This window comes from Micromesistius poutassou (genome assembly GCF_964030765.1).
Source record: "Micromesistius poutassou genome assembly, chromosome: 14".
Lineage (NCBI taxonomy): Eukaryota > Metazoa > Chordata > Actinopteri > Gadiformes > Gadidae > Micromesistius > Micromesistius poutassou.
Genome location: NC_140284.1, coordinates 15841004 through 15861483, shown reverse-complemented (window position 1 = coordinate 15861483; position 20480 = coordinate 15841004). Strand labels below are relative to the sequence as shown.

The following is a 20480-nucleotide window of genomic DNA, read 5'->3' as shown; positions in this document are numbered from 1 at the left end:
TTGAAACACAATGTCACGGCATATGGGACTGATTTTAGCAGCAAAAGGCCAAACACGTTGTGGTTGATTTGTAGAAGGTTGTACTTGCTGTAATTTCACATTTAGACATGCACATTTATTTTAAACAGTTAAGTGCCATAGGTTTTTCTGTTTAAGTGCATATTTCCTCCGTTCTGGTATATAAGAACACATTTGTACATTATCATAGTTTTATATGGGGTATGTTTTTGATTTGTATCTTAGCTTATTTTGTTTGATTTGCAGTAGATTTCTTTCGGCTTTAACATCTGGATTCTCCTTCTGGACTTAAAAGTGTTGTATCTTAAAGAGCCCAAATGACTTAGCAGCACATCGGAGCTGAGGGAAAGTCCCTCTCAAATCCCTGGTAGCTCGCCGTGATCGTATAGTGGTTAGTACTCTGCGTTGTGGCCGCAGCAACCCCGGTTCGAATCCGGGTCACGGCATTGAAACACAATATCACAGCATATGGGTCTGACTTTAGCAGGAAAAGGCTAAACACGTTGTGGGTGATTTGTAGGAGGTTTTAAGTGCTGTGTGTTAATGTTTAGACATGGACATTTAGTTTGAACACTTAAGTGCCAGAGGTTATTCTGTTTAAGTGCATATTTTCTCTATTCTGGTATATAAGAACACATTTGTACATTATCATAGTTTTATATGGGGTATGTTTTTGATTTGTATTTTAGCTTTTGTTTGATTTGCAGTAGATTTCTTTCGGCTTTAACGTCTGGATTCTCCTCCTGGACTTAAAAGTGTTGTATCTTAAAGAGCCCAAATGACTTAGCAGCACATCGGAGCTGAGGGAAAGTCCATCTCTTATCCCTGGTAGCTCGCCGTGATCGTATAGTGGTTAGTACTCTGCGTTGTGGCCGCAGCAACCCCGGTTCGAATCCGGGTCACGGCATTGAAACACAATGTCACGGCATATGGGACTGATTTTAGCAGCAAAAGGCCAAACACGTTGTGGTTGATTTGTAGAAGGTTGTACTTGCTGTAATTTCACATTTAGACATGCACATTTATTTTAAACAGTTAAGTGCCATAGGTTTTTCTGTTTAAGTGCATATTTCCTCCGTTCTGGTATATAAGAACACATTTGTACATTATCATAGTTTTATATGGGGTATGTTTTTGATTTGTATTTTAGCTTATTTTGTTTGATTTGCAGTAGATTTCTTTCGGCTTTAACATCTGGATTCTCCTTCTGGACTTAAAAGTGTTGTATCTTAAAGAGCCCAAATGACTTAGCAGCACATCGGAGCTGAGGGAAAGTCCCTCTCAAATCCCTGGTAGCTCGCCGTGATCGTATAGTGGTTAGTACTCTGCGTTGTGGCCGCAGCAACCCTGGTTCGAATCCGGGTCACGGCATTGAAACACAATATCACAGCATATGGGTCTGACTTTAGCAGGAAAAGGCTAAACACGTTGTGGGTGATTTGTAGGAGGTTTTAAGTGCTGTGTGTTAATGTTTAGACATGGACATTTAGTTTGAACACTTAAGTGCCAGAGGTTATTCTGTTTAAGTGCATATTTTCTCTATTCTGGTATATAAGAACACATTTGTACATTATCATAGTTTTATATGGGGTATGTTTTTGATTTGTATTTTAGCTTATTTTGTTTGATTTGCAGTAGATTTCTTTCGGCTTTAACATCTGGATTCTCCTTCTGGACTTAAAAGTGTTGTATCTTAAAGAGCCCAAATGACTTAGCAGCACATCGGAGCTGAGGGAAAGTCCCTCTCAAATCCCTGGTAGCTCGCCGTGATCGTATAGTGGTTAGTACTCTGCGTTGTGGCCGCAGCAACCCCGGTTCGAATCCGGGTCACGGCATTGAAACACAATATCACAGCATATGGGTCTGACTTTAGCAGGAAAAGGCTAAACACGTTGTGGGTGATTTGTAGGAGGTTTTAAGTGCTGTGTGTTAATGTTTAGACATGGACATTTAGTTTGAACACTTAAGTGCCAGAGGTTATTCTGTTTAAGTGCATATTTTCTCTATTCTGGTATATAAGAACACATTTGTACATTATCATAGTTTTATATGGGGTATGTTTTTGATTTGTATTTTAGCTTTTGTTTGATTTGCAGTAGATTTCTTTCGGCTTTAACGTCTGGATTCTCCTCCTGGACTTAAAAGTGTTGTATCTTAAAGAGCCCAAATGACTTAGCAGCACATCGGAGCTGAGGGAAAGTCCATCTCTTATCCCTGGTAGCTCGCCGTGATCGTATAGTGGTTAGTACTCTGCGTTGTGGCCGCAGCAACCCCGGTTCGAATCCGGGTCACGGCATTGAAACACAATGTCACGGCATATGGGTCTGATTTTAGCTGCAAAAGGCTAAACACCTTGTGGGTGATTTGTAGAAGGTTGTAAGTGCTGTATTTTCACATTTAGACATGTACATTTATTTTAAACAGCTAAGTGCCATAGGTTTTTCTGTTTAAGTGCATATTTCCTCTGTTCTGGTATATAAGAACACATTTGTAGCTTATCATAGTTTTATGAAGGGTATGTCTTTGATTTGTATTTTAGCTTATTATGTTTGATTTGCAGTAGATTTCTTCCGGCTTTAACATCTGGGTTCTCCTTCTGGATTTAAAAGTGTTGTATCTTAAAGAACCCAAATTAATTAGCAGCACATCAGAGCTGAGGGAAAAGCTCTCTTATCCCTGGTAGCTCGCCGTGATCGTATAGTGGTTAGTACTCTGCGTTGTGGCCGCAGCAACCCCGGTTCGAATCCGGGTCACGGCATTGAAACACAATGTCACGGCATATGGGTCTGATATTAGCTGCAAAAGGCTAAACACGTTGTGGGTGATTTGTAGGAGGTTTTAAGTGCTGTGTGTTAATGTTTAGACATGGACATTTAGTTTGAACACTTAAGTGCCAGAGGTTATTCTGTTTAAGTGCATATTTTCTCTATTCTGGTATATAAGAACACGTTTGTACATTATCATAGTTTTATATGGGGTATGTTTTTGATTTGTATTTTAGCTTTTGTTTGATTTGCAGTAGATTTCTTTCGGCTTTAACATCTGGATTCTCCTCCTGGACTTAAAAGTGTTGTATCTTAAAGAGCCCAAATGACTTAGCAGCACATCGGAGCTGAGGGAAAGTCCATCTCTTATCCCTGGTAGCTCGCCGTGATCGTATAGTGGTTAGTACTCTGCGTTGTGGCCGCAGCAACCCCGGTTCGAATCCGGGTCACGGCATTGAAACACAATGTCACGGCATATGGGTCTGATTTTAGCTGCAAAAGGCTAAACACCTTGTGGGTGATTTGTAGAAGGTTGTAAGTGCTGTATTTTCACATTTAGACATGTACATTTATTTTAAACAGTTAAGTGCCATAGGTTTTTCTGTTTAAGTGCATATTTCCTCTGTTCTGGTATATAAGAACACATTTGTAGCTTATCATAGTTTTATGAAGGGTATGTCTTTGATTTGTATTTTAGCTTATTATGTTTGATTTGCAGTAGATTTCTTCCGGCTTTAACATCTGGGTTCTCCTTCTGGATTTAAAAGTGTTGTATCTTAAAGAACCCAAATGAATTAGCAGCACATCAGAGCTGAGGGAAAACCTCTCTCTTATCCCTGGTAGCTCGCCGTGATCGTATAGTGGTTAGTACTCTGCGTTGTGGCCGCAGCAACCCCGGTTCGAATCCGGGTCACGGCATTGAAACACAATGTCACGGCATATGGGACTGATTTTAGCAGCAAAAGGCCAAACACGTTGTGGTTGATTTGTAGAAGGTTGTACTTGCTGTAATTTCACATTTAGACATGCACATTTATTTTAAACAGTTAAGTGCCATAGGTTTTTCTGTTTAAGTGCATATTTCCTCCGTTCTGGTATATAAGAACACATTTGTACATTATCATAGTTTTATATGGGGTATGTTTTTGATTTGTATCTTAGCTTATTTTGTTTGATTTGCAGTAGATTTCTTTCGGCTTTAACATCTGGATTCTCCTTCTGGACTTAAAAGTGTTGTATCTTAAAGAGCCCAAATGACTTAGCAGCACATCGGAGCTGAGGGAAAGTCCCTCTCAAATCCCTGGTAGCTCGCCGTGATCGTATAGTGGTTAGTACTCTGCGTTGTGGCCGCAGCAACCCCGGTTCGAATCCGGGTCACGGCATTGAAACACAATATCACAGCATATGGGTCTGACTTTAGCAGGAAAAGGCTAAACACGTTGTGGGTGATTTGTAGGAGGTTTTAAGTGCTGTGTGTTAATGTTTAGACATGGACATTTAGTTTGAACACTTAAGTGCCAGAGGTTATTCTGTTTAAGTGCATATTTTCTCTATTCTGGTATATAAGAACACATTTGTACATTATCATAGTTTTATATGGGGTATGTTTTTGATTTGTATTTTAGCTTTTGTTTGATTTGCAGTAGATTTCTTTCGGCTTTAACGTCTGGATTCTCCTCCTGGACTTAAAAGTGTTGTATCTTAAAGAGCCCAAATGACTTAGCAGCACATCGGAGCTGAGGGAAAGTCCATCTCTTATCCCTGGTAGCTCGCCGTGATCGTATAGTGGTTAGTACTCTGCGTTGTGGCCGCAGCAACCCCGGTTCGAATCCTGGTCACGGCATTGAAACACAATGTCACGGCATATGGGACTGATTTTAGCAGCAAAAGGCCAAACACGTTGTGGTTGATTTGTAGAAGGTTGTACTTGCTGTAATTTCACATTTAGACATGCACATTTATTTTAAACAGTTAAGTGCCATAGGTTTTTCTGTTTAAGTGCATATTTCCTCCGTTCTGGTATATAAGAACACATTTGTACATTATCATAGTTTTATATGGGGTATGTTTTTGATTTGTATTTTAGCTTATTTTGTTTGATTTGCAGTAGATTTCTTTCGGCTTTAACATCTGGGTTCTCCTTCTGGATTTAAAAGTGTTGTATCTTAAAGAACCCAAATTAATTAGCAGCACATCAGAGCTGAGGGAAAACCTCTCTTATCCCTGGTAGCTCGCCGTGATCGTATAGTGGTTAGTACTCTGCGTTGTGGCCGCAGCAACCCCGGTTCGAATCCGGGTCACGGCATTGAAACACAATGTCACTGCATATGGGTCTGATTTTAGCTGCAAAAGGCTAAACACGTTGTGGGTGATTTGTAGGAGGTTTTAAGTGCTGTGTGTTAATGTTTAGACATGGACATTTAGTTTGAACACTTAAGTGCCAGAGGTTATTCTGTTTAAGTGCATATTTTCTCTATTCTGGTATATAAGAACACATTTGTACATTATCATAGTTTTATATGGGGTATGTTTTTGATTTGTATTTTAGCTTTTGTTTGATTTGCAGTAGATTTCTTTCGGCTTTAACATCTGGATTCTCCTCCTGGACTTAAAAGTGTTGTATCTTAAAGAGCCCAAATGACTTAGCAGCACATCGGAGCTGAGGGAAAGTCCATCTCTTATCCCTGGTAGCTCGCCGTGATCGTATAGTGGTTAGTACTCTGCGTTGTGGCCGCAGCAACCCCGGTTCGAATCCGGGTCACGGCATTGAAACACAATGTCACGGCATATGGGTCTGATTTTAGCTGCAAAAGGCTAAACACCTTGTGGGTGATTTGTAGAAGGTTGTAAGTGCTGTATTTTCACATTTAGACATGTACATTTATTTTAAACAGTTAAGTGCCATAGGTTTTTCTGTTTAAGTGCATATTTCCTCTGTTCTGGTATATAAGAACACATTTGTAGCTTATCATAGTTTTATGAAGGGTATGTCTTTGATTTGTATTTTAGCTTATTATGTTTGATTTGCAGTAGATTTCTTCCGGCTTTAACATCTGGGTTCTCCTTCTGGATTTAAAAGTGTTGTATCTTAAAGAACCCAAATGAATTAGCAGCACATCAGAGCTGAGGGAAAGTCCCTCTGAAATCCCTGGTAGCTCGCCGTGATCGTATAGTGGTTAGTACTCTGCGTTGTGGCCGCAGCAACCCCGGTTTGAATCCGGGTCACGGCATTGAAACACAATGTCACGGCATATGGGACTGATTTTAGCAGCAAAAGGCCAAACACGTTGTGGTTGATTTGTAGAAGGTTGTACTTGCTGTAATTTCACATTTAGACATGCACATTTATTTTAAACAGTTAAGTGCCATAGGTTTTTCTGTTTAAGTGCATATTTCCTCCGTTCTGGTATATAAGAACACATTTGTACATTATCATAGTTTTATATGGGGTATGTTTTTGATTTGTATTTTAGCTTATTTTGTTTGATTTGCAGTAGATTTCTTTCGGCTTTAACATCTGGATTCTCCTTCTGGACTTAAAAGTGTTGTATCTTAAAGAGCCCAAATGACTTCGCAGCACATCGGAGCTGAGGGAAAGTCCCTCTCAAATCCCTGGTAGCTCGCCGTGATCGTATAGTGGTTAGTACTCTGTGTTGTGGCCGCAGCAACCCCGGTTCGAATCCGGGTCACGGCATTGAAACACAATATCACAGCGTATGGGTCTGACCTTAGCAGGAAAAGGCTAAACACGTTGTGGGTGATTTGTAGGAGGTTTTAAGTGCTGTGTGTTAATGTTTAGACATGGACATTTAGTTTGAACACTTAAGTGCCAGAGGTTATTCTGTTTAAGTGCATATTTTCTCTATTCTGGTATATAAGAACACATTTGTACATTATCATAGTTTTATATGGGGTATGTTTTTGATTTGTATTTTAGCTTTTGTTTGATTTGCAGTAGATTTCTTTCGGCTTTAACGTCTGGATTCTCCTCCTGGACTTAAAAGTGTTGTATCTTAAAGAGCCCAAATGACTTAGCAGCACATCGGAGCTGAGGGAAAGTCCATCTCTTATCCCTGGTAGCTCGCCGTGATCGTATAGTGGTTAGTACTCTGCGTTGTGGCCGCAGCAACCCCGGTTCGAATCCGGGTCACGGCATTGAAACACAATGTCACGGCATATGGGTCTGATTTTAGCTGCAAAAGGCTAAACACCTTGTGGGTGATTTGTAGAAGGTTGTAAGTGCTGTATTTTCACATTTAGACATGTACATTTATTTTAAACAGCTAAGTGCCATAGGTTTTTCTGTTTAAGTGCATATTTCCTCTGTTCTGGTATATAAGAACACATTTGTAGCTTATCATAGTTTTATGAAGGGTATGTCTTTGATTTGTATTTTAGCTTATTATGTTTGATTTGCAGTAGATTTCTTCCGGCTTTAACATCTGGGTTCTCCTTCTGGATTTAAAAGTGTTGTATCTTAAAGAACCCAAATTAATTAGCAGCACATCAGAGCTGAGGGAAAACCTCTCTTATCCCTGGTAGCTCGCCGTGATCGTATAGTGGTTAGTACTCTGCGTTGTGGCCGCAGCAACCCCGGTTCGAATCCGGGTCACGGCATTGAAACACAATGTCACGGCATATGGGTCTGATTTTAGCTGCAAAAGGCTAAACACGTTGTGGGTGATTTGTAGGAGGTTTTAAGTGCTGTGTGTTAATGTTTAGACATGGACATTTAGTTTGAACACTTAAGTGCCAGAGGTTATTCTGTTTAAGTGCATATTTTCTCTATTCTGGTATATAAGAACACATTTGTACATTATCATAGTTTTATATGGGGTATGTTTTTGATTTGTATTTTAGCTTTTGTTTGATTTGCAGTAGATTTCTTTCGGCTTTAACATCTGGATTCTCCTCCTGGACTTAAAAGTGTTGTATCTTAAAGAGCCCAAATGACTTAGCAGCACATCGGAGCTGAGGGAAAGTCCATCTCTTATCCCTGGTAGCTCGCCGTGATCGTATAGTGGTTAGTACTCTGCGTTGTGGCCGCAGCAACCCCGGTTCGAATCCGGGTCACGGCATTGAAACACAATGTCACGGCATATGGGTCTGATTTTAGCTGCAAAAGGCTAAACACCTTGTGGGTGATTTGTAGAAGGTTGTAAGTGCTGTATTTTCACATTTAGACATGTACATTTATTTTAAACAGTTAAGTGCCATAGGTTTTTCTGTTTAAGTGCATATTTCCTCTGTTCTGGTATATAAGAACACATTTGTAGCTTATCATAGTTTTATGAAGGGTATGTCTTTGATTTGTATTTTAGCTTATTATGTTTGATTTGCAGTAGATTTCTTCCGGCTTTAACATCTGGGTTCTCCTTCTGGATTTAAAAGTGTTGTATCTTAAAGAACCCAAATGAATTAGCAGCACATCAGAGCTGAGGGAAAACCTCTCTCTTATCCCTGGTAGCTCGCCGTGATCGTATAGTGGTTAGTACTCTGCGTTGTGGCCGCAGCAACCCCGGTTCGAATCCGGGTCACGGCATTGAAACACAATGTCACGGCATATGGGACTGATTTTAGCAGCAAAAGGCCAAACACGTTGTGGTTGATTTGTAGAAGGTTGTACTTGCTGTAATTTCACATTTAGACATGCACATTTATTTTAAACAGTTAAGTGCCATAGGTTTTTCTGTTTAAGTGCATATTTCCTCTATTCTGGTATATAAGAACACATTTGTACATTATCATAGTTTTATATGGGGTATGTTTTTGATTTGTATTTTAGCTTTTGTTTGATTTGCAGTAGACTTCTTTCGGCTTTAACATCTGGATTCTCCTCCTGGACTTAAAAGTGTTGTATCTTAAAGAGCCCAAATGACTTAGCAGCACATCGGAGCTGAGGGAAAGTCCATCTCTTATCCCTGGTAGTTCGCCGTGATCGTATAGTGGTTAGTACTCTGTGTTGTGGCCGCAGCAACCCCGGTTCGAATCCGGGTCACGGCATTGAAACACAATGTCACGGCATATGGGGCAGATTTTAGCTGCAAAAGGCTAAACACCTTGTGGGTGATTTGTAGAAGGTTGTAAGTGCTGTATTTTCACATTTAGACATGTACATTTATTTTAAACAGTTAAGTGCCATAGGTTTTTCTGTTTAAGTGCATATTTCCTCTGTTCTGGTATATAAGAACACATTTGTAGCTTATCATAGTTTTATGAAGGGTATGTCTTTGATTTGTATTTTAGCTTATTATGTTTGATTTGCAGTAGATTTCTTCCGGCTTTAACATCTGGGTTCTCCTTCTGGATTTAAAAGTGTTGTATCTTAAAGAACCCAAATGAATTAGCAGCACATCAGAGCTGAGGGAAAACCTCTCTCTTATCCCTGGTAGCTCGCCGTGATCGTATAGTGGTTAGTACTCTGCGTTGTGGCCGCAGCAACCCCGGTTCGAATCCGGGTCACGGTATTGAAACACAATGTCACGGTTATATGGGACTGATTTTAGCAGCAAAAGGCCAAACACGTTGTGGTTGATTTGTAGAAGGTTGTACTTGCTGTAATTTCACATTTAGACATGCACATTTATTTTAAACAGTTAAGTGCCATAGGTTTTTCTGTTTAAGTGCATATTTCCTCCGTTCTGGTATATAAGAACACATTTGTACATTATCATAGTTTTATATGGGGTATGTTTTTGATTTGTATTTTAGCTTATTTTGTTTGATTTGCAGTAGATTTCTTTCGGCTTTAACATCTGGATTCTCCTTCTGGACTTAAAAGTGTTGTATCTTAAAGAGCCCAAATGACTTAGCAGCACATCGGAGCTGAGGGAAAGTCCCTCTCAAATCCCTGGTAGCTCGCCGTGATCGTATAGTGGTTAGTACTCTGCGTTGTGGCCGCAGCAACCCCGGTTCGAATCCGGGTCACGGCATTGAAACATAATGTCACGGCATATGGGTCTGATTTTAGCTGCAAAAGGCTAAACACCTTGTGGGTGATTTGTAGAAGGTTGTAAGTGCTGTATTTTCACATTTAGACATGTACATTTATTTTAAACAGTTAAGTGCCATAGGTTTTTCTGTTTAAGTGCATATTTCCTCTGTTCTGGTATATAAGAACACATTTGTAGCTTATCATAGTTTTATGAAGGGTATGTCTTTGATTTGTATTTTAGCTTATTATGTTTGATTTGCAGTAGATTTCTTCCGGCTTTAACATCTGGGTTCTCCTTCTGGATTTAAAAGTGTTGTATCTTAAAGAACCCAAATGAATTAGCAGCACATCAGAGCTGAGGGAAAACCTCTCTCTTATACCTGGTAGCTCGCCGTGATCGTATAGTGGTTAGTACTCTGCGTTGTGGCCGCAGCAACCCCGGTTCGAATCCGGGTCACGGCATTGAAACACAATATCACGCCACATGGGTCTGACTTTAGCAGGAAAAGGCTAAACACGTTGTGGGTGATTTGTAGGAGGTTTTAAGTGCTGTGTGTTAATGTTTAGACATGGACATTTAGTTTGAACACTTAAGTGCCAGAGGTTATTCTGTTTAAGTGCATATTTCCTCTATTCTGGTATATAAGAACACACTTGTACATTATCATAGTTTTATATGGGGTATGTTTTTGATTTGTATTTTAGCTTTTGTTTGATTTGCAGTAGATTTCTTTCGGCTTTAACATCTGGATTCTCCTCCTGGACTTAAAAGTGTTGTATCTTAAAGAGCCCAAATGACTTAGCAGCACATCGGAGCTGAGGGAAAGTCCATCTCTTATCCCTGGTAGCTCGCCGTGATCGTATAGTGGTTAGTACTCTGCGTTGTGGCCGCAGCAACCCCGGTTCGAATCCGGGTCACGGCATTGAAACACAATGTCACGGCATATGGGTCTGACTTTAGCAGCAAAAGGCTAAACACCTTGTGGGTGATTTGTAGAAGGTTGTAAGTGCTGTATTTTCAAATTTAGACATGTACATTTATTTTAAACAGTTAAGTGCCATAGGTTTTTCTGTTTAAGTGCATATTTCCTCTGTTCTGGTATATAAGAACACATTTGTAGCTTATCATAGTTTTATGAAGGGTATGTCTTTGATTTGTATTTTAGCTTATTTTGTTTGATTTACAGTAGATTTCTTCCGGCTTTAACATCTGGGTTCTCCTTCTGGACTTAAAAGTGTTGTATCTTAAAGAACCCAAATGAATTAGCAGCACATCAGAGCTGAGGGAAAACCTCTCTTATCCCTGGTAGCTCGCCGTGATCGTATAGTGGTTAGTACTCTGCGTTGTGGCCGCAGCAACCCCGGTTCGAATCCGGGTCACGGCATTGAAACACAATGTCATGGCATATGGGTCTGATTTTAGCTGCGAAAGGCTAAACACCTTGTGGGTGATTTGTAGAAGGTTGTAAGTGCTGTATTTTCAAATTTAGACATGTACATTTATTTTAAACAGTTAAGTGCCATAGGTTTTTCTGTTTATGTGCATATTTCCTCTGTTCTGGTATATAAGAACACATTTGTAGCTTATCATAGTTTTATGAAGGGTATGTCTTTGATTTGTATTTTAGCTTATTTTGTTTGATTTACAGTAGATTTCTTTCGGCTTTAACATCTGGATTCTCCTCCTGGACTTAAAAGTGTTGTATCTTAAAGAGCCCAAATGACTTAGCAGCACATCGGAGCTGAGGGAAAGTCCCTCTCAAATCCATGGTAGCTCGCCGTGATCGTATAGTGGTTAGTACTCTGCGTTGTGGCCGCAGCAACCCCGGTTCGAATCCGGGTCACGGCATTGAAATACAATATCACGGCATATGGGTCTGACTTTAGCAGGAAAAGGCTAAACACGTTGTGGGTGATTTGTAGGAGGTTTTAAGTGCTGTGTGTTAATGTTTAGACATGGACATTTAGTTTGAACACTTAAGTGCCAGAGGTTATTCTGTTTAAGTGCATATTTTCTCTATTCTGGTACATAAGAACACATTTGTACATTATCATAGTTTTATATGGGGTATGTTTTTGATTTGTATTTCAGCTTTTGTTTGATTTGCAGTAGATTTCTTTCGGCTTTAACATCTGGATTCTCCTCCTGGACTTAAAAGTGTTGTATCTTAAAGAGCCCAAATGACTTAGCAGCACATCGGAGCTGAGGGAAAGTCCATCTCTTATCCCTGGTAGCTCGCCGTGATCGTATAGTGGTTAGTACTCTGCGTTGTGGCCGCTGCAACCCCGGTTCGAATCCGGGTCACGGCATTGAAACACAATGTCACGGTATATGGGTCTGATTTTAGCTGCAAAAGGCTAAACACCTTGTAGGTGATTTATAGAAGGTTGTAAGTGCTGTATTTTCACATTTAGACATGTACATTTATTTTAAACAGTTAAGTGCCATAGGTTTTTCTGTTTAAGTGCATATTTCCTCCGTTCTGGTATAGAAGAACACATTTGTACATTATCATAGTTTTATATGGGGTATGTTTTTGATTTGTATTTTAGCTTATTTTGTTTGATTTGCAGTAGATTTCTTTCGGCTTCAACGTCTGGATTCTCCTTCTGGACTTAAAAGTGTTGTATCTTAAAGAGCCCAAATGACTTAGCAGCACATCGGAGCTGAGGGAAAGTCTATCTCTTATCCCTGGTAGCTCGCCGTGATCGTATAGTGGTTAGTACTCTCCGTTGTGGCCGCAGCAACCCTGGTTCGAATCCGGGTCACGGCATTGAAACAAAATATCACGGCATATGGGTCTGACTTTAGCAGCAAAAGGCTAAACACGTTGTGGGTGATTTGTAGGAGGTTTTAAGTGCTGTGTGTTAATGTTTAGACATGGACATTTAGTTTGAACACTTAAGTGCAAGAGGTTATTCCGTTTAAGTGCATATTTTCTCTATTCTGGTATATAAGAACACATTTGTACATTATCATAGTTTTATATGGGGTATGTTTTTGATTTGTATTCTAGCTTTTGTTTGATTTGCAGTAGATTTCTTTCGGCTTTAACATCTGGATTCTCCTCCTGGACTTAAAAGTGTTGTATCTTAAAGAGCCCAAATGACTTAGCAGCACATCGGAGCTGAGGGAAAGTCCATCTCTTATCCCTGGTAGCTCGCCGTGATCGTATAGTGGTTAGTACTCTGCGTTGTGGCCGCAGCAACCCCGGTTCGAATCCGGGTCACGGCATTGAAACACAATGTCACGGCATATGGGTCTGACTTTAGCAGCAAAAGGCTAAACACGTTGTGGGTGATTTGTAGGAGGATTTAAGTGCTGTGTGTTAATGTTTAGACATGGACATTTAGTTTGAACACTTAAGTGCCAGAGGTTATTCTGTTTAAGTGCATATTTTCTCTATTCTGGTATATATGAACACATTTGTACATTATCATAGTTTTATATGGGGTATGTTTTTGATTTGTATTTTAGCTTTTGTTTGATTTGCAGTAGATTTCTTTCGGCTTTAACATCTGGATTCTCCTCCTGGACTTAAGTGTTGTATCTTAAAGAGCCCAAATGACTTAGCAGCACATCGGAGCTGAGGGAAAGTCCATCTCTTATCCCTGGTAGCTCGCCGTGATCGTATAGTGGTTAGTACTCTGCGTTGTGGCCGCAGCAACCCCGGTTCGAATCCGGGTCACGGCATTGAAACACAATGTCACGGCATATGGGTCTGACTTTAGCAGCAAAAGGCTAAACACGTTGTGGGTGATTTGTAGGAGGTTTTAAGTGCTGTGTGTTAATGTTTAGACATGGACATTTAGTTTGAACACTTAAGTGCCAGAGGTTATTCTGTTTAAGTGCATATTTTCTCTATTCTGGTATATAAGAACACATTTGTACATTATCATAGTTTTATATGGGGTATGTTTTTGATTTGTATTTTAGCTTTTGTTTGATTTGCAGTAGATTTCTTTCGGCTTTAACATCTGGATTCTCCTCCTGGACTTAAAAGTGTTGTATCTTAAAGAGCCCAAATGACTTAGCAGCATATCGGAGCTGAGGGATAGTCCATCTCTTATCCCTGGTAGCTCGCCGTGATCGTATAGTGGTTAGTACTCTGCGTTGTGGCCGCAGCAACCCCGGTTCGAATCCGGGTCACGGCATTGAAAGACAATGTCACGGCATATGGGTCTGACTTTAGCAGCAAAAGGCTAAACACGTTGTGGGTGATTTGTAGGAGGTTTTAAGTGCTGTGTGTTAATGTTTAGACATGGACATTTAGTTTGAACACTTAAGTGCCAGAGGTTATTCTGTTTAAGTGCATATTTTCTCTATTCTGGTATATAAGAACACATTTGTACATTATCATAGTTTTATATGGGGTATGTTTTTGATTTGTATTCTAGCTTTTGTTTGATTTGCAGTAGATTTCTTTCGGCTTTAACATCTGGATTCTCCTCCTGGACTTAAAAGTGTTGTATCTTAAAGAGCCCAAATGACTTCGCAGCAAATCGGAGCTGAGGGAAAGCCAATCTCTTATCCCTGGTAGCTCGCCGTGATCGTATAGTGGTTAGTACTCTGCGTTGTGGCCGCAGCAACCCCGGTTCGAATCCGGGTCACGGCATTGAAACACAATGTCTCGGCATATGGGTCTGCTTTTAGCTGCAAAAGGCTAAACACGTTGTGGGTGATTTGTAGGAGGTTTTAAGTGCTGTGTGTTAATGTTTAGACATGGACATTTAGTTTGAACACTTAAGTGCCAGAGGTTATTCTGTTTAAGTGCATATTTTCTCTATTCTGGTATATAAGAACACATTTGTACATTATCATAGTTTTATATGGGGTATGTTTTTGATTTGTATTTTAGCTTTTGTTTGATTTGCAGTAGATTTCTTTCGGCTTTAACATCTGGATTCTCCTCCTGGACTTAAAAGTGTTGTATCTTAAAGAGCCCAAATGACTTAGCAGCACATCGGAGCTGAGGGAAAGTCCATCTCTTATCCCTGGTAGCTCGCCGTGATCGTATAGTGGTTAGTACTCTGCGTTGTGGCCGCAGCAACCCCGGTTCGAATCCGGGTCACTGCATTGAAACACAAAGTCACCGCATATGGGTCTGACTTTAGCAGCAAAAGGCTAAACACGTTGTGGGTGATTTGTAGGAGGTTTTAAGTGCTGTGTGTTAATGTTTAGACATGGACATTTAGTTTGAACACTTAAGTGCCAGAGGTTATTCTGTTTAAGTGCATATTTTCTCTATTCTGGTATATAAGAACACATTTGTACATTATCATAGTTTTATATGGGGTATGTTTTTGATTTGTATTTTAGCTTTTGTTTGATTTGCAGTAGATTTCTTTCGGCTTTAACATCTGGATTCTCCTCCTGGACTTAAAAGTGTTGTATCTTAAAGAGCCCAAATGACTTAGCAGCACATCGGAGCTGAGGGAAAGTCCATCTCTTATCCCTGGTAGCTCGCCGTGATCGTATAGTGGTTAGTACTCTGCGTTGTGGCCGCAGCAACCCCGGTTCGAATCCGGGTCACGGCATTGAAAAACAATGTCACGGCATATGGGTCTGATTTTAGCTGCAAAAGGCTAAACACGTTGTGGGTGATTTGTAGGAGGTTTTAAGTGCTGTGTGTTAATGTTTAGACATGGACATTTAGTTTGAACACTTAAGTGCCAGAGGTTATTCTGTTTAAGTGCATATTTTCTCTATTCTGGTATATAAGAACACATTTGTACATTATCATAGTTTTATATGGGGTATGTTTTTGATTTGTATTTTAGCTTTTGTTTGATTTGCAGTAGATTTCTTTCGGCTTTAACATCTGGATTCTCCTCCTGGACTTAAAAGTGTTGTATCTTAAAGAGCCCAAATGACTTAGCGGCACATCGGAGCTGAGGGAAAGTCCATCCCTTATCCCTGGTAGCTCGCCGTGATCGTATAGTGATTAGTACTCTGCGTTGTGGCCGCAGCAACCCCGGTTCGAATCCGGGTCACGGCATTGAAACACAATGTCTCGGCATATGGGTCTGCTTTTAGCTGCAAAAGGCTAAACACGTTGTGGGTGATTTGTAGGAGGTTTTAAGTGCTGTGTGTTAATGTTTAGACATGGACATTTAGTTTGAACACTTAAGTGCAAGAGGTTATTCCGTTTAAGTGCATATTTTCTCTATTCTGGTATATAAGAACACATTTGTACATTATCATAGTTTTATATGGGGTATGTTTTTGATTTGTATTCTAGCTTTTGTTTGATTTGCAGTAGATTTCTTTCGGCTTTAACATCTGGATTCTCCTCCTGGACTTAAAAGTGTTGTATCTTAAAGAGCCCAAATGACTTAGCAGCACATCGGAGCTGAGGGAAAGTCCATCTCTTATCCCTGGTAGCTCGCCGTGATCGTATAGTGGTTAGTACTCTGCGTTGTGGCCGCAGCAACCCCGGTTCGAATCCGGGTCACGGCATTGAAACACAATGTCACGGCATATGGGTCTGACTTTAGCAGCAAAAGGCTAAACACGTTGTGGGTGATTTGTAGGAGGTTTTAAGTGCTGTGTGTTAATGTTTAGACATGGACATTTAGTTTGAACACTTAAGTGCCAGAGGTTATTCTGTTTAAGTGCATATTTTCTCTATTCTGGTATATAAGAACACATTTGTACATTATCATAGTTTTATATGGGGTATGTTTTTGATTTGTATTTTAGCTTTTGTTTGATTTGCAGTAGATTTCTTTCGGCTTTAACATCTGGATTCTCCTCCTGGACTTAAAAGTGTTGTATCTTAAAGAGCCCAAATGACTTAGCAGCACATCGGAGCTGAGGGAAAGTCCATCTCTAATCCCTGGTAGCTCGCCGTGATCGTATAGTGGTTAGTACTCTGCGTTGTGGCCGCAGCAACCCCGGTTCGAATCCGGGTCACGGCATTGAAACACAATGTCACGGCAAATGGGTCTGATTTTAGCTGCAAAAGGCTAAACACCTTGTGGGTGATTTGTAGAAGGTTGTAAGTGCTGTATTTTCACATTTAGACATGTACATTTATTTTAAACAGTTAAGTGCCATAGGTTTTTCTGTTTAAGTGCATATTTCCTCTGTTCTGGTATATAAGAACACATTTGTAGCTTATCATAGTTTTATGAAGGGTATGTCTTTGATTTGTATTTTAGCTTATTATGTTTGATTTGCAGTAGATTTCTTTCGGCTTTAACATCTGGATTCTCCTTCTGGACTTAAAAGTGTTGTATCTTAAAGAACCCAAATGAATTAGCAGCACATCAGAGCTGAGGGAAAGCCCCTCTCTAATCCCTGGTAGCTCGCCGTGATCGTATAGTGGTTAGTACTCTGCGTTGTGGCCGCAGCAACCCCGGTTCGAATCCGGGTCACGGCATTGAAACACAGTGTCTCGGCATATGGGTCTGCTTTTAGCTGCAAAAGGCTAAACACGTTGTGGGTGATTTGTAGGAGGTTTTAAGTGCTGTGTGTTAATGTTTAGACATGGACATTTAGTTTGAACACTTAAGTGCCAGAGGTTATTCTGTTTAAGTGCATATTTTCTCTATTCTGGTATATAAGAACACATTTGTACATTATCATAGTTTTATATGGGGTATGTTTTTGATTTGTATTTTAGCTTTTGTTTGATTTGCAGTAGATTTCTTTCGGCTTTGACATCTGGATTCTCCTCCTGGACTTAAAAGTGTTGTATCTTAAAGAGCCCAAATGACTTAACGGCACATCGGAGCTGAGGGAAAGTCCATCCCTTATGCCTGGTAGCTCGCCGTGATCGTATAGTGATTAGTACTCTACGTTGTGGCCGCTGCAACCCCGGTTCGAATCCGGGTCACGGCATTGAAACACAATATCACGGCATATGGGTCTGACTTTAGCAGCAAAAGGCTAAACACGTTGTGGGTGATTTGTAGGAGGTTTTAAGTGCTGTGTGTTAATGTTTAGACATGGACATTTAGTTTGAACACTTAAGTGCAAGAGGTTATTCCGTTTAAGTGCATATTTTCTCTATTCTGGTATATAAGAACACATTTGTACATTATCATAGTTTTATATGGGGTATGTTTTTGATTTGTATTCTAGCTTTTGTTTGATTTGCAGTAGATTTCTTTCGGCTTTAACATCTGGATTCTCCTCCTGGACTTAAAAGTGTTGTATCTTAAAGAGCCCAAATGACTTAGCAGCACATCGGAGCTGAGGGAAAGTCCATCTCTTATCCCTGGTAGCTCGCCGTGATCGTATAGTGGTTAGTACTCTGCGTTGTGGCCGCAGCAACCCCGGTTCGAATCCGGGTCACGGCATTGAAACACAATGTCACGGCATATGGGTCTGACTTTAGCAGCAAAAGGCTAAACACGTTGTGGGTGATTTGTAGGAGGATTTAAGTGCTGTGTGTTAATGTTTAGACATGGACATTTAGTTTGAACACTTAAGTGCCAGAGGTTATTCTGTTTAAGTGCATATTTTCTCTATTCTGGTATATATGAACACATTTGTACATTATCATAGTTTTATATGGGGTATGTTTTTGATTTGTATTTTAGCTTTTGTTTGATTTGCAGTAGATTTCTTTCGGCTTTAACATCTGGATTCTCCTCCTGGACTTAAGTGTTGTATCTTAAAGAGCCCAAATGACTTAGCAGCACATCGGAGCTGAGGGAAAGTCCATCTCTTATCCCTGGTAGCTCGCCGTGATCGTATAGTGGTTAGTACTCTGCGTTGTGGCCGCAACAACCCCGGTTCGAATCCGGGTCACGGCATTGAAACACAATGTCACGGCATATGGGTCTGACTTTAGCAGCAAAAGGCTAAACACGTTGTGGGTGATTTGTAGGAGGTTTTAAGTGCTGTGTGTTAATGTTTAGACATGGACATTTAGTTTGAACACTTAAGTGCCAGAGGTTATTCTGTTTAAGTGCATATTTTCTCTATTCTGCTATATAAGAACACATTTGTACATTATCATAGTTTTATATGGGGTATGTTTTTGATTTGTATTTTAGCTTTTGTTTGATTTGCAGTAGATTTCTTTCGGCTTTAACATCTGGATTCTCCTCCTGGACTTAAAAGTGTTGTATCTTAAAGAGCCCAAATGACTTAGCAGCATATCGGAGCTGAGGGAAAGTCCATCTCTTATCCCTGGTAGCTCGCCGTGATCGTATAGTGGTTAGTACTCTGCGTTGTGGCCGCAGCAACCCCGGTTCGAATCCGGGTCACGGCATTGAAAGACAATGTCACGGCATATGGGTCTGACTTTAGCAGCAAAAGGCTAAACACGTTGTGGGTGATTTGTAGGAGGTTTTAAGTGCTGTGTGTTAATGTTTAGACATGGACATTTAGTTTGAACACTTAAGTGCCAGAGGTTATTCTGTTTAAGTGCATATTTTCTCTATTCTGGTATATAAGAACACATTTGTACATTATCATAGTTTTATATGGGGTATGTTTTTGATTTGTATTCTAGCTTTTGTTTGATTTGCAGTAGATTTCTTTCGGCTTTAACATCTGGATTCTCCTCCTGGACTTAAAAGTGTTGTATCTTAAAGAGCCCAAATGACTTCGCAGCAAATCGGAGCTGAGGGAAAGCCAATCTCTTATCCCTGGTAGCTCGCCGTGATCGTATAGTGGTTAGTACTCTGCGTTGTGGCCGCAGCAACCCCGGTTCGAATCCGGGTCACGGCATTGAAACACAATGTCTCGGCATATGGGTCTGCTTTTAGCTGCAAAAGGCTAAACACGTTGTGGGTGATTTGTAGGAGGTTTTAAGTGCTGTGTGTTAATGTTTAGACATGGACATTTAGTTTGAACACTTAAGTGCCAGAGGTTATTCTGTTTAAGTGCATATTTTCTCTATTCTGGTATATAAGAACACATTTGTACATTATCATAGTTTTATATGGGGTATGTTTTTGATTTGTATTTTAGCTTTTGTTTGATTTGCAGTAGATTTCTTTCGGCTTTAACATCTGGATTCTCCTCCTGGACTTAAAAGTGTTGTATCTTAAAGAGCCCAAATGACTTAGCAGCACATCGGAGCTGAGGGAAAGTCCATCTCTTATCCCTGGTAGCTCGCCGTGATCGTATAGTGGTTAGTACTCTGCGTTGTGGCCGCAGCAACCCCGGTTCGAATCCGGGTCACTGCATTGAAACACAAAGTCACCGCATATGGGTCTGACTTTAGCAGCAAAAGGCTAAACACGTTGTGGGTGATTTGTAGGAGGTTTTAAGTGCTGTGTGTTAATGTTTAGACATGGACATTTAGTTTGAACACTTAAGTGCCAGAGGTTATTCTGTTTAAGTGCATATTTTCTCTATTCTGGTATATAAGAACACATTTGTACATTATCATAGTTTTATATGGGGTATGTTTTTGATTTGTATTTTAGCTTTTGTTTGATTTGCAGTAGATTTCTTTCGGCTTTAACATCTGGATTCTCCTCCTGGACTTAAAAGTGTTGTATCTTAAAGAGCCCAAATGACTTAGCAGCACATCGGAGCTGAGGGAAAGTCCATCTCTTATCCCTGGTAGCTCGCCGTGATCGTATAGTGGTTAGTACTCTGCGTTGTGGCCGCAGCAACCCCGGTTCGAATCCGGGTCACGGCATTGAAAAACAATGTCACGGCATATGGGTCTGATTTTAGCTGCAAAAGGCTAAACACGTTGTGGGTGATTTGTAGGAGGTTTTAAGTGCTGTGTGTTAATGTTTAGACATGGACATTTAGTTTGAACACTTAAGTGCCAGAGGTTATTCTGTTT

General features: G+C 40.2%; 37 non-coding genes across 37 annotated transcripts; all 37 read left to right on the top strand.

Annotated features, from left to right (window-relative positions):
• Positions 1-392: 392 nt before the first annotated feature.
• Positions 393-464, top strand: AC3HAE_028820 (transfer RNA histidin (anticodon GUG)). Its single transcript has one exon. It is a non-coding gene; the product is annotated as a tRNA-His (tRNA).
• Positions 465-853: 389 nt separating this feature from the next.
• On the top strand, positions 854-925 carry AC3HAE_028819 (transfer RNA histidin (anticodon GUG)). The gene has a single exon. It is a non-coding gene; the product is annotated as a tRNA-His (tRNA).
• A 392-nt stretch (positions 926-1317) lies between these two features.
• On the top strand, positions 1318-1389 carry AC3HAE_028818 (transfer RNA histidin (anticodon GUG)). Its single transcript has one exon. It is a non-coding gene; the product is annotated as a tRNA-His (tRNA).
• Positions 1390-1781: 392 nt separating this feature from the next.
• AC3HAE_028817 (transfer RNA histidin (anticodon GUG)) lies at positions 1782-1853 on the top strand. Its single transcript has one exon. It is a non-coding gene; the product is annotated as a tRNA-His (tRNA).
• A 389-nt stretch (positions 1854-2242) lies between these two features.
• AC3HAE_028816 (transfer RNA histidin (anticodon GUG)) lies at positions 2243-2314 on the top strand. Its single transcript has one exon. It is a non-coding gene; the product is annotated as a tRNA-His (tRNA).
• Positions 2315-2704: 390 nt separating this feature from the next.
• AC3HAE_028813 (transfer RNA histidin (anticodon GUG)) lies at positions 2705-2776 on the top strand. Its single transcript has one exon. It is a non-coding gene; the product is annotated as a tRNA-His (tRNA).
• A 389-nt stretch (positions 2777-3165) lies between these two features.
• AC3HAE_028812 (transfer RNA histidin (anticodon GUG)) lies at positions 3166-3237 on the top strand. Its single transcript has one exon. It is a non-coding gene; the product is annotated as a tRNA-His (tRNA).
• A 392-nt stretch (positions 3238-3629) lies between these two features.
• Positions 3630-3701, top strand: AC3HAE_028811 (transfer RNA histidin (anticodon GUG)). Its single transcript has one exon. It is a non-coding gene; the product is annotated as a tRNA-His (tRNA).
• Positions 3702-4093: 392 nt separating this feature from the next.
• On the top strand, positions 4094-4165 carry AC3HAE_028810 (transfer RNA histidin (anticodon GUG)). Its single transcript has one exon. It is a non-coding gene; the product is annotated as a tRNA-His (tRNA).
• Positions 4166-5016: 851 nt separating this feature from the next.
• AC3HAE_028809 (transfer RNA histidin (anticodon GUG)) lies at positions 5017-5088 on the top strand. Its single transcript has one exon. It is a non-coding gene; the product is annotated as a tRNA-His (tRNA).
• A 389-nt stretch (positions 5089-5477) lies between these two features.
• Positions 5478-5549, top strand: AC3HAE_028933 (transfer RNA histidin (anticodon GUG)). The gene has a single exon. It is a non-coding gene; the product is annotated as a tRNA-His (tRNA).
• Positions 5550-5941: 392 nt separating this feature from the next.
• On the top strand, positions 5942-6013 carry AC3HAE_028932 (transfer RNA histidin (anticodon GUG)). The gene has a single exon. It is a non-coding gene; the product is annotated as a tRNA-His (tRNA).
• A 392-nt stretch (positions 6014-6405) lies between these two features.
• AC3HAE_028931 (transfer RNA histidin (anticodon GUG)) lies at positions 6406-6477 on the top strand. Its single transcript has one exon. It is a non-coding gene; the product is annotated as a tRNA-His (tRNA).
• A 389-nt stretch (positions 6478-6866) lies between these two features.
• AC3HAE_028930 (transfer RNA histidin (anticodon GUG)) lies at positions 6867-6938 on the top strand. Its single transcript has one exon. It is a non-coding gene; the product is annotated as a tRNA-His (tRNA).
• A 390-nt stretch (positions 6939-7328) lies between these two features.
• On the top strand, positions 7329-7400 carry AC3HAE_028929 (transfer RNA histidin (anticodon GUG)). The gene has a single exon. It is a non-coding gene; the product is annotated as a tRNA-His (tRNA).
• A 389-nt stretch (positions 7401-7789) lies between these two features.
• AC3HAE_028927 (transfer RNA histidin (anticodon GUG)) lies at positions 7790-7861 on the top strand. The gene has a single exon. It is a non-coding gene; the product is annotated as a tRNA-His (tRNA).
• Positions 7862-8253: 392 nt separating this feature from the next.
• On the top strand, positions 8254-8325 carry AC3HAE_028926 (transfer RNA histidin (anticodon GUG)). The gene has a single exon. It is a non-coding gene; the product is annotated as a tRNA-His (tRNA).
• A 389-nt stretch (positions 8326-8714) lies between these two features.
• AC3HAE_028925 (transfer RNA histidin (anticodon GUG)) lies at positions 8715-8786 on the top strand. The gene has a single exon. It is a non-coding gene; the product is annotated as a tRNA-His (tRNA).
• A 392-nt stretch (positions 8787-9178) lies between these two features.
• On the top strand, positions 9179-9250 carry AC3HAE_028923 (transfer RNA histidin (anticodon GUG)). The gene has a single exon. It is a non-coding gene; the product is annotated as a tRNA-His (tRNA).
• Positions 9251-9643: 393 nt separating this feature from the next.
• On the top strand, positions 9644-9715 carry AC3HAE_028922 (transfer RNA histidin (anticodon GUG)). Its single transcript has one exon. It is a non-coding gene; the product is annotated as a tRNA-His (tRNA).
• Positions 9716-10107: 392 nt separating this feature from the next.
• AC3HAE_028921 (transfer RNA histidin (anticodon GUG)) lies at positions 10108-10179 on the top strand. Its single transcript has one exon. It is a non-coding gene; the product is annotated as a tRNA-His (tRNA).
• Positions 10180-10568: 389 nt separating this feature from the next.
• Positions 10569-10640, top strand: AC3HAE_028920 (transfer RNA histidin (anticodon GUG)). The gene has a single exon. It is a non-coding gene; the product is annotated as a tRNA-His (tRNA).
• Positions 10641-11030: 390 nt separating this feature from the next.
• AC3HAE_028919 (transfer RNA histidin (anticodon GUG)) lies at positions 11031-11102 on the top strand. The gene has a single exon. It is a non-coding gene; the product is annotated as a tRNA-His (tRNA).
• A 392-nt stretch (positions 11103-11494) lies between these two features.
• On the top strand, positions 11495-11566 carry AC3HAE_028918 (transfer RNA histidin (anticodon GUG)). Its single transcript has one exon. It is a non-coding gene; the product is annotated as a tRNA-His (tRNA).
• A 1314-nt stretch (positions 11567-12880) lies between these two features.
• On the top strand, positions 12881-12952 carry AC3HAE_028917 (transfer RNA histidin (anticodon GUG)). The gene has a single exon. It is a non-coding gene; the product is annotated as a tRNA-His (tRNA).
• Positions 12953-13339: 387 nt separating this feature from the next.
• On the top strand, positions 13340-13411 carry AC3HAE_028915 (transfer RNA histidin (anticodon GUG)). Its single transcript has one exon. It is a non-coding gene; the product is annotated as a tRNA-His (tRNA).
• A 389-nt stretch (positions 13412-13800) lies between these two features.
• On the top strand, positions 13801-13872 carry AC3HAE_028914 (transfer RNA histidin (anticodon GUG)). Its single transcript has one exon. It is a non-coding gene; the product is annotated as a tRNA-His (tRNA).
• A 389-nt stretch (positions 13873-14261) lies between these two features.
• AC3HAE_028912 (transfer RNA histidin (anticodon GUG)) lies at positions 14262-14333 on the top strand. The gene has a single exon. It is a non-coding gene; the product is annotated as a tRNA-His (tRNA).
• Positions 14334-15183: 850 nt separating this feature from the next.
• On the top strand, positions 15184-15255 carry AC3HAE_028911 (transfer RNA histidin (anticodon GUG)). The gene has a single exon. It is a non-coding gene; the product is annotated as a tRNA-His (tRNA).
• An 850-nt stretch (positions 15256-16105) lies between these two features.
• On the top strand, positions 16106-16177 carry AC3HAE_028910 (transfer RNA histidin (anticodon GUG)). Its single transcript has one exon. It is a non-coding gene; the product is annotated as a tRNA-His (tRNA).
• A 389-nt stretch (positions 16178-16566) lies between these two features.
• Positions 16567-16638, top strand: AC3HAE_028909 (transfer RNA histidin (anticodon GUG)). Its single transcript has one exon. It is a non-coding gene; the product is annotated as a tRNA-His (tRNA).
• Positions 16639-17030: 392 nt separating this feature from the next.
• AC3HAE_028908 (transfer RNA histidin (anticodon GUG)) lies at positions 17031-17102 on the top strand. Its single transcript has one exon. It is a non-coding gene; the product is annotated as a tRNA-His (tRNA).
• An 850-nt stretch (positions 17103-17952) lies between these two features.
• Positions 17953-18024, top strand: AC3HAE_028907 (transfer RNA histidin (anticodon GUG)). The gene has a single exon. It is a non-coding gene; the product is annotated as a tRNA-His (tRNA).
• Positions 18025-18411: 387 nt separating this feature from the next.
• Positions 18412-18483, top strand: AC3HAE_028906 (transfer RNA histidin (anticodon GUG)). The gene has a single exon. It is a non-coding gene; the product is annotated as a tRNA-His (tRNA).
• Positions 18484-18872: 389 nt separating this feature from the next.
• Positions 18873-18944, top strand: AC3HAE_028905 (transfer RNA histidin (anticodon GUG)). Its single transcript has one exon. It is a non-coding gene; the product is annotated as a tRNA-His (tRNA).
• Positions 18945-19333: 389 nt separating this feature from the next.
• AC3HAE_028903 (transfer RNA histidin (anticodon GUG)) lies at positions 19334-19405 on the top strand. The gene has a single exon. It is a non-coding gene; the product is annotated as a tRNA-His (tRNA).
• An 850-nt stretch (positions 19406-20255) lies between these two features.
• Positions 20256-20327, top strand: AC3HAE_028901 (transfer RNA histidin (anticodon GUG)). The gene has a single exon. It is a non-coding gene; the product is annotated as a tRNA-His (tRNA).
• Positions 20328-20480: the final 153 nt, after the last annotated feature.